The sequence below is a fragment of the Cibotium barometz genome, chromosome 54 (assembly GCF_041138505.1).
Source record: "Cibotium barometz isolate CiBa-2024 chromosome 54, ASM4113850v1, whole genome shotgun sequence".
NCBI classification, from domain to species: domain Eukaryota; kingdom Viridiplantae; phylum Streptophyta; class Polypodiopsida; order Cyatheales; family Cibotiaceae; genus Cibotium; species Cibotium barometz.
In genome coordinates, this window is record NC_141099.1 from 6,432,280 (window position 1) to 6,442,296 (window position 10,017).

Genomic DNA, 10,017 nt, shown 5'->3' on the forward strand with positions numbered 1-10,017 from the left:
AATCCCTAATTTTTCTTATCTCTTATTTACTGTTAGGGGGTTCTAATGCAAAATATGTTATGAAAATAAGCTATTGGATCTTGTAATTGCTTAGCTTGGGCGGCCCATGAGCTTCAAAGACTTTTTTTTGTCATCTAAAGTGTAAGATTCCTCCCCAGCCCCTCAAGATGTCCAGTTTCTTCCCCTGTAAACCAATCCCCTTTTCAAAATAATAAAAGATCTTATTTCTACCTGTTTTATCCTAGAGAGAGAAAATATTCTAGAGAGAGATAACTCAGATTTTAGATATCTTTGGATGGAAAAATATCCTTTCTTATTAGAATAAATTCCCCCGAAATAGAAGTTTAAAAAGAATTTCCTAAGGTACATTAGAAATAATTATAATCTGTTCAACAAAGACCTTAGCCTAAGGGTCCAGATTTTTTAAAAATTTTGGATTAAGGTTCTAAGGGACCAATAAGATTAATCCAAATGTAGGGAGGAGATAAATCGAAGAAATAAAGAAAAACCACCCAAAAATGAGTAAATACTTACACTTCCTGTGACGGTAGATACAATCCGTCATTTGCGTGATCAACTCCCTGGCCATGTGTGAAAATCCCAAAGTAAAATTTGGCACGTCTCCATGGGCTGCATGGACGCTTTCAGCATAGACCTGGCTAGATCAGAAGCTGCCTGATCGTGTCCCCAACAGAGAGTGTGTAAGGTATTCTGCTCTGCGATGCATTTGGGGAGGAGGGTCCAGCCTCTGGGAAGGATGGCATATCTGTAAAGTGGTCCGAGAGGGTAGTGTCTCATAAAGGTTTTGCAACAAGAAGAAGTCTTGCCTTTTGCTTCTCCTCCTCCATGGCTTTCTGCTTGCTTCTACTAGCTCCTCCTGTGTAGGGCCTGGATTGGGTGGTGGGGCTACCTGCTCTATGCCCTATGGGTTCTTAGTGGTGCCTCAGTGGGGAGATGTCTGGGGCGAGGGCAGAGATGTGATGACCGCATCAAGTCCACTGAGCTGAATGGCACAGGGTAACTCCTCCCACCCGATTGCATGATAAAGCACCCTTTTAAGTAGTGTGGCCATTGCCAGCTTCCCCTATGGGTTCGAATAGACTGCCAGCTTCCCCTATGGGTTCGAATAGACTGCCAGCTTTCCCTATGAGGTATATCATTAGTTAGTTCTCTTGGCGGGAAGAATGGGGGTTATAGTGTCACTGTGAAGCTTTTGCTTCCCTCTTTCTTGGGCAATCTTTGTGGTGGAGGTCACCTTTGGTTTCCATTGAAAGATATGTTGAAATATACAAGTGAATAGGGTGTGTGCGGGAACAAGCCCTTGGTAAGAGGCTGTAAAAAGAATCTGTAAATGTGAGAGAACCTGTGAAAAGGTGAGAAGAATCTATTGGGAGAGAATAAAGGGTAGCATGAGAAGATTTAGGAAGTGTGAAGATATTCAGGGAGAGGTGGAGAGAATCAAGCAAAAGAGGTGGAGTGAATCAAGGAGAAATCAATGGGATTAGATGCTTGGATGTAAACTCTATAAAGTGAGGCATTGGCCTAATGAGAATTTGCTGGTTTTTGATTATCCATGCTTACATTAAGATATTAGTTAATTACTCACTAATCATATCTTAATTATCATCTAATCTCTTTGTTAATAATATTGATTCTAGCATTTGATCCACCATAGCTCATCACATTGCTGTAATTTTAACATGGTATCAGAGCCCGACATAGCTACCTTAGTTGTGCTCCAGCCCATTCAAGAAATACCTCAAACCACTGGCGCAAGCTCCCGATTTTCGCTGATTAAGAAGCACCGTTTTTCTGAAGGAGATCTCAGATCTACACTCACTCAAGGTGAATAAGTCTAATTCCTCTTAGCCCCAGGGGTTTTCAAGCATGCTCTACAAGCTGGTGAAGTGTTCCAAACCGTAGCCCAACTTTAAAAGAACCCTTAAGGCTCCTTCAACGTTGGTTTTTTTAGTTGCTTCTCTTCATCTTCTCGATTCTGCACTTTCACCTGCTCCATTGCCCTCTCCCAATAATAACTAGAGCTGTGTAAACTCCATGATGGTTAGGGGTAAGAAGAGTGTAGGTGGGCTTCTGTGTACGCTGGTGGTAGGCCTTCATCTGTTCTCTGCATCTTATCTGCGCTTGTCGTGCTAATACACTGGTGAAGCGCTTGCTGAGGTGCTTGTTGAAGAGCTACTATTTTTCTCTTCATTTTCATCCTGCGTGAGATTCTGCATGTGATCTCACTTAATTTGCTTGCTACAGTATTGCTCCTGTGAATGGCATCTGAACACTGAGACGCTGTCGTGCTGCTGTTTTTTTTTTTTTAAAGTTGACTATGAAGCGTTGCCTGCCTTCTTTGTTAAATTCTGCATCTCTTTTCATTTCCCAGGTTTTGAACAATACACTTAATGTTAAGCAAAAACCTTCTGCTATCTGATAACATTTCTGCCAAAATGCTGATGATTGCTGAGTGAGCTGAGAGGTGTGCAATGAAGCCTAAAGGATAGCTAGCAAGCTGCACTGAACTGCTTCAATTTTGATGATGTATGTGTTGGAGTAGAAACACCTATCTGATGTCAGTTGCAAGGCATCAAGACCCTTGAAGTGCTATGAATATTGAGATGTTATTGTTTGTTCTACTTTCACTCCATGTAGGGCTTTAACTCCACCCGAATCAATTCCTCGAGTAGACCATCTAGGAGGTATACTAGAAGCTCCAAATGCAATAGCTAGCTTCTAGAAGCGCCAATGGCTATCGGATGGCTGTTTTCAATCCCCTTAATATGCTGTTTTTTTACATGTTTGTCACTGGTTTCACCTTACATGTGACATCCCTGTAGCTTGTATGCTTGCCTTGACATTTGATGAGTGTCGGGGATAACACCACAATGGCCGAGAGTTGCTAAAGCTCCATTAAGAAATTGTGTAAGCTTGCTTCTGTTGTGGGTCGGGAATTGCTCTGTGCTGGCTATTTGCTTTTGCTCTAAGATCTTGGACTTGCTTGTTACATATGCATGAGCATTTCCAGTGCTGAAGCTCCTTGCATTATGCCCCTTAAGCACAATGGATCTAGTAAACCTATTGTTGTAAGTTGCATTAGATGAAATTTAAACTGAGCTTGTGTCAATGTCCTACACTACAGCACTGCAGTTCCTTCCCACAGCTGCCAGCACTCAAAAAAAAATAGAGATGTCTGGCCCCTGTCAAGACCAATTTGCCACTTTTTGCTTGCCAAGAGTGAGGATGAGAACTTGATATTCTCTGTCTCAACATATCCATATGCACAATAGGATCCAGTGAGGATCAAGCATACACATCCAATAGTTGTCTTACATCAAGATCCACAAGATTTGCTTGTTCTTAAAGAAATCTCAACATTCAAAGAACCTTGTATGCAAGTTAAGAGAACTTTGTGGTATATGGTGCACAGTAGCTCACACCAGTGGATTGGGTTCAATTCTCAGAAAGGCCATACTTACAAACATACTATTAATCAACAAACTTTTTGAATTTTTGCACTCAAAGTTGTAACAGTAATATGCTTTTACATCAACTAGTTATTCATATGCTTTTTACATAATACATGCTATACATCCTTTTGATGGCAATGTGCTCAAATGTTGTAAACTAGGGTACATTGTTTTCTCAACACTTTTCTTACTTTACTTCTAATACATCAAAATTTATACTAATCTGTGTAAATTTGTACTATTTCAACAAATTTGTAATCTCTATCTGTCTTCTTTGCAAGAAAGTACCAAGATCAGAAAAGATTTGATCAAGAATCACTTATTGTTTTGTTTTTATGTTAAGATTTGATTTTTGCACAATAAACTTTAAATAATTTGTATAGTGCTCTATTCTTCACTATAGATCTGCACCTATCCTTGAAAATCTGTATTAACTGCACATAATCTTGACACTTTCTTGAAACTGTATCAAATTTTTGCACAGCAATCTTGATTTCTATATAGCAATTATACTCTGCATAAGTTTTATAATCTGAATACTCTGCACAGCCTGTATCAATCTTTGAAAACTGCAATGAATTTTTTGTAAAATTGCTTCAGCAACCAAACTTCTTATAATTCTGCTTCATGAACTCCAAGATTTTGAAAAATAGGACAGAAATAGAGGCTTAATGGATTAATAATTGGAACTATAGGCTCTCTAAGAAGCAAGAGAATGCAAGAATATCCCTCAATATTAGTTGCTAAAATCTCTGTAAATCCTAATTCAAAAATCAAGATCAAGAAAATCAAGATCAAGAAGATCAAGAAGTTCAAGAAGTCGAACAATAAAGTGGATTAGGGTTTTAAAAATAGTATTCAATATAAATTTAAAAATGATTAATATAGATTGAATCTTGTCAAACAAGAAATTAGCAAATTTAAAAATTGTGTTAAAAAATCAATTTTGAAAATGATTAACACTAATTAAAATTAAGAAAATGCATTTCAAAAAATTAGATGAACAGTAATCCGAAAATGATTATCATTAATCAAGATCAAGAAAAAGCATTTTGAAAATTGAATTAAGCATAATTTAAAAATGATTATTACTAATCACTCCCTAAACGAGGATCTAAGCCAAGGACTCTGATCCTAGGGATCTAAGCCAAGAGCTTTGATACCAATGCAAGAGACCACGGTTGTCCACTCAAAGCATGGGTTACAACATGGGTGTGGGTCACCATCCTCACATCTCAAATGGGAGAAGTTCACCATGAAAGCTTGGGCAGGAGCACCAAGAAGACATGAATGTCTATAAAGTGAATATGATCAAAAAGGGTACAATGTCCATGATCCCTATGCCTCATATAGCCCAAGGACCCTAAAAGCAAACATGTAAATGTCCCTAAGCCCAAGTGCCTAGGCCCCATTCCCCATGTGCATGTGCATGTACTTCATTACACTAAGGGTGACCCTCGGGGGTCGTCGCCCTTAGTTGGTGGGGGTCACCAACTAAGGGCGATGGTCGCCCTAAGGGCAACTAAGGGCGACCGTCACCCTTAGTTGGTGACCCGGGCGACCATCACCCTTAGTTGGTGACCCGGGCGACAATCGCCCTTAGTTCACCAACTAAGGGCGATGGTCGCCCTTAGTTGGTGACCCGTGTCTCCCACAAAGGGTGATCGTTGCCCTTAGTGAGGTCACCAACTAAGGGTGATGGTCGCCCCTTAGTGGGGTCACCAACTAAGGGTGACGGTCGCCCTTAGTTGGTGACCCGTGTCCTCCCACTATAAGGGGCGACCATCGCCCTTAGCGGGGGGCGCACGCGCCCTCCCCTCCCCCCCCAAATTAAATGCTTCACTCCCACCCCCCCACGCATTCACGGGTCAGCTCCCCCTCCCTCTTGCGAACGCGGCTCATGCTGCAGTCCTCCGGAGTGCGAACATTATAGCCCACACCTCTCCCCCTCTTACAAACGTGGGTGGAGATGGTGGTGACAATAGTTAGAGAGAGATTATTCAGGTAGAGAGAGAAGGCAGCCAAAAAAAGCTCCTTCCAAAACTCCCTCCACCAAGCTCACTCGATGACCATCCCCCACCATGACAAGAAGCTCCCAACAAGGAATGCTCATAGGATTTCTTTCCAATTCAAGCCATATTGGGCATAGGAAGAATGTATTTATGCAAAAAAAGTTTAGAGCTTCTGAGTTACAAGGGCAAGAAATGGACGAGTGCCATTGTCTGAGTCGTGCAAACCAATAAAGTTGCTACTCTATTATGTGCACAGAGATGATAGTGCCCCTCAGTCACACTAATAATATTAATGAAAAACATGAAAAGTAGAGAAATCATAGAGAACATACTTCTAAAGGATAACAAAAGTTTTGCAATGGCTTGCTCATCATAAACAATTTCTTGCGTATAAGATTGGTACAATCCAACAACAAACAATTGCTTGGATAAGAATCGAAATCACACTAGAACCAAAATACATGGAATAGAGAATAGAACACTCAGAACCTTGCTCAATGATCATTTCCTCTGCTTTTTGGCATCTGAGGCATATTCCATCTCCAATTCCGAATCTTTTTGCTTTGATGTTCACTTCAATCCAATGCTCGAAAAAAACGACAACTTAGTGTATTTTTATCAGCCAGAATTACAAAAAACCACAGAAGATTTTTCATTGCCCTTATTTTAAGGATTCATTTATTATAGTTGTAAAACCGACAAGTAATATACATTTTATGAACGAAAACCGAGCAGACTTAGGAGGTTGTCCCTATTTTGATTGGTTGAAAAAAATGTTTATATCGAGCACCACTTCAATCACGAAGATGGTTGAAAATAAGTTAGTTGACTAATCCAAGAAATCCTCATGGTTCATGAGATGGAACTTGGAAGGACCAATAAACTCTCAAAAACCAATACAACACATAGAAACGTGCACCTGCCACCAATACACACAGAAACGTGTAGCATAAAAGAAAACGAGTCCTAGACTCAAGTGTGGGGAGTCGGGACGCCGGCCACATGTGTCGGAGAATAGGCCACACGTGCGCATTACCTGCTTGCAAGTTGCAACTACGACTCATCAGTTCCTAGAAACCGCGACTGTGTTTCCTAGGGTTTCTTCATCTCATCAGTTTCTTTGTGCTCATGGACGCCTCGCAGCTGCTCCGGCAGCTTCCCCAGTTGCCGTTTCTACTCTCTGAACGCCCTTCTGCAGAAGCAAGATGCTGTGTGCTCTGTTTCCATTTCTCTGGAACTGAGATGGTTTCCACAAGGTAGCAGCGTTCTTTAGCTTCGGGGATTTTGAGCTAAGGATCTCATCTGCACACAGTTAGCTTCCGGAATCCAACTGTGCATAATTCATGTTTTCGTACTTCAAATTGCAGGGTCTTCTTCGCCCCCTGCTTGCATTTGCTGCTTATAACCCTACTGCTTGTCTCAATACCTTCTACAGCTGCATCCGATGAAGAGGGTATGTGATACCTGAATTTCTTCTTTAAATACTAGTAGCAGGCAAGGCTATTGCCAGACATCATCTTCCCAGCCACAGCACGCCCAACACATTTCTTGGAAGGTGTAGGCAAGGTGAGCTGGCACAAAGTCATTGAGGATATTTGTAGCACAGTTTTTCCGAGCTTTTGATTGGCTGGAATTTCCCTGGACTCTCAGGTACAATGGAGTAGTGATGATTGGACGGTTCAGATGGACTGACGATGCGATCACCTCGAGGTGTATTTCTGAAGGGATGACAAACATCAATCGCACAAGACTCTTTCGCAGGCAATTCAATCATGGAGTACAAGATGAAATGTTAAGCACCTAGACTTCACAGTACCATTATCAAATTTCTCCAAACATGACAACTTGCCATAACCTTCCAGTATCATTGTCATGTGTCATCACTTCAAGGGGCTGATACAGTATGGAATGAATAACCATGATTGACCAGTGCTCGACACAGACTTGCTATTTTTCACAGTGCTTTTTTCTTTACCTTCACACATCTGGCAATGTTTTTTTTCCCAAGTTGACATCCTGCTAATCAGTCAGAATTGCTGCCACTTTCCAAGCTTTGATTCCTATTTTGAGGGTTAGGAGAAGCAGAGATTCCTGCACCTGCCCGCAGGTGGAATAGAACCCTCATATGAGGAGGGGTCCATTAGCTGCAGCAAACCGGGATTGAACTCGAGACCTAGTTTGCAAGGGTTCAATCAACTGCCAACTTGCCTTTTTCATGTATGCTTCACGTTGATGATCATTAAGATTACCTGCCTTATATGTCAATTCAGAGAGTTATCTAGCCAACTTTTGGTATGCCCATATTGCAAGGGCTGTCATTTGCATTTGGTCTGCACTGCCTTCGCATCTTTGGAAAATGTTTAGAATCATGTCGATCCTGAGCATTCATGATAGCTTCAACTACTGATAGGCTCATAATCCTGATGAGTTTGATTTGGAGAAGAGTAAAGTTGTGCTCATATGCCCTGAGATTTCTTTTGCAAATTGGCAAATTGTCCTAGCATCAGGTGCCGTAAGCTGGATACATGCTTCCATGTGGGCCCTCTAGCTCTGCAAGTAGGTATCCAGGCCCACCCAGGCATTACCGGCCTTTGTCTTTTCATCATGCTTGAGCATGAACCCATTCGGTCTTTAGCTGCCATGTCTTCACAATGTGTTTTCTTGACTATCTGGAAGGTTTCATTTCTCATTGTTAGCGCTGCTTGGGCAGTAGGCAGTAGGCAGTAGGCAGCATCCACTTGATGGTGGCATTGGGCTTTGCCATTGGATGGGCAACCCCATCACACACTTGAGCACAGCATGTAAAATCTTGGCCCCAATACATCCATGGCGCTCACACAAGCTTTACTGGGTAGGATTGCCCCAAAGTACACTAGGTTATCCACAACCATCAGAGCACCCACTTCATGACCAAGGGTACAGCCACTTCATCACCAACGGTACAGCTCCCTGGATGATGGAGACAAGCCCACAACGAGGATGGCACCTTCAAGTCTAGAACGGAGCCACGTGAGAGGAAGAAGCCAAGGAAGCTCTGCAAGCAGAGAAGAAGCAGACATGCTGGCGAAGTTAAAAAAGCTCAGCGGAACCGCGTGGGCCCAGGAAGTGGACAAAATCAGAAGAGAGCTGGGCAGTGTACAGAGTGCAGCAACAAAGCAGGAAAATGCCTTACTAAGGCAAGCATGCCAGTACCTGCAACATGTAGGATGCTCACAACTGACAAGTTGGGTGGATATAAACAAGTTCATAAAAGAACATAAATAGAGGAGATAATCCCAGGCCCAGGACCAAGGAGTGGCCAGAACAGGACCAGTGGAGTTTTTGACAAACCCCGTGATCCCAGCAGACTGACCTCATCCACATCCCAGGCAAAGGCCGTGGTACTTGATCCACCCCTGTGTGGGGGAGTGGCGGAATATCATGACTCACGGTCCCAGGTGAGGAGGTGGAAGCTCATGCATTGGGCAACGATGCCAGAGCCCCTCACTAACAGACCAGGCTGACAAAAAGGGACAACAGAGCGCCGCCCCGTCAGCCCCCAGTAGGAGGAACCCCGATGGCCACCATACGGATGGGCATGGCGTACTAGAGCCAAGGAACCCTTTCTTGCCCGCCAATTGCTGCCTGCCATTTTGCCTGTCCTCCAGCCTTCCGCCCTTTCTTGCCCGCCTTTTCAACTGCTCCTCTCCCACCATTTCACCTGCCCGCCTGCTCCTCCAGCCTTCCGCCTGTGCCCTCTGCAGCTTTTCCTTGCCTGCCTTCACCCTCCTCCTTCCCCTCACTGCTGCACACTCCGGTTCCATCTCCGCCCTCTTCGTCTCTGTTTTTTCCTCCTTCCAGCCCTTCATGGTGCCCCTCCTGCTTTGTTGCGTGAAATTCCCATTGTGTTCAAGTCGGCTGCCTGTCACTTTTCATCCTCCAAAGCGACAGCTAAGACAATGAATTAAAGACCACTCGCTTTGGGAGAGTCTATGGCTCTCACCTTGAAGTTAGAGATTGGCGTTTGGCAGCCCGCTGTGCACTTTCTGATGCACGTTTACTTGGACGAGGGTTCTTCCAACTCACATTTCTGACCGCCCTTTTCCACGTGGTCCGAGGAAATTAGTCTTCTTGGAGGACCACGGATCATGTGGCAGAGGATCAACGCTTTACTCACGGGACTAAATGACACATTATGAATTAGGAGGGATCTAAGGCTTAAAAGAGGCGCCGCGATCTTGCCTATTCTAGATCGTCAGATTCCCATTCGGCAGGTGAACTCAGGATGAACTCAAGGTATACCATGGGGTTGAGCTCAATGCAAAAGAGGATTTGACCTTGAAACCAGTCGCTCAAGCTTTCAACATCTAACCACTATGCTATATACTTTCCAGCACGTTGTGGAGAGTGTTTTTAAATTTAAATCTTGATATTTTGTTCCCTAGTTCACTTTCTTGCCAGAAAATGTTTTCCTAGTTCACTTTTTTGCCAGAAAAGGTCTCCCTAGTTCACCCCTAGTTCACCTCAACTTTACCCACGAGTTCACCCCTAGT

General features: G+C 43.2%; 1 long non-coding RNA gene across 2 annotated transcripts; it reads left to right on the top strand.

The window, feature by feature from the left end:
• Positions 1-6,473: 6,473 nt before the first annotated feature.
• LOC147607813 (uncharacterized) lies at positions 6,474-9,446 on the top strand. 2 transcript variants are annotated; one of them, XR_015264640.1, is made up of 3 exons: positions 6,474-6,741; positions 6,853-7,051; positions 7,136-9,446. It is a non-coding gene; the product is annotated as an uncharacterized LOC147607813 (long non-coding RNA). The 2 variants fall into 2 exon arrangements; XR_015264639.1 differs by having other exon boundaries at positions 6,853-6,938.
• Positions 9,447-10,017: the final 571 nt, after the last annotated feature.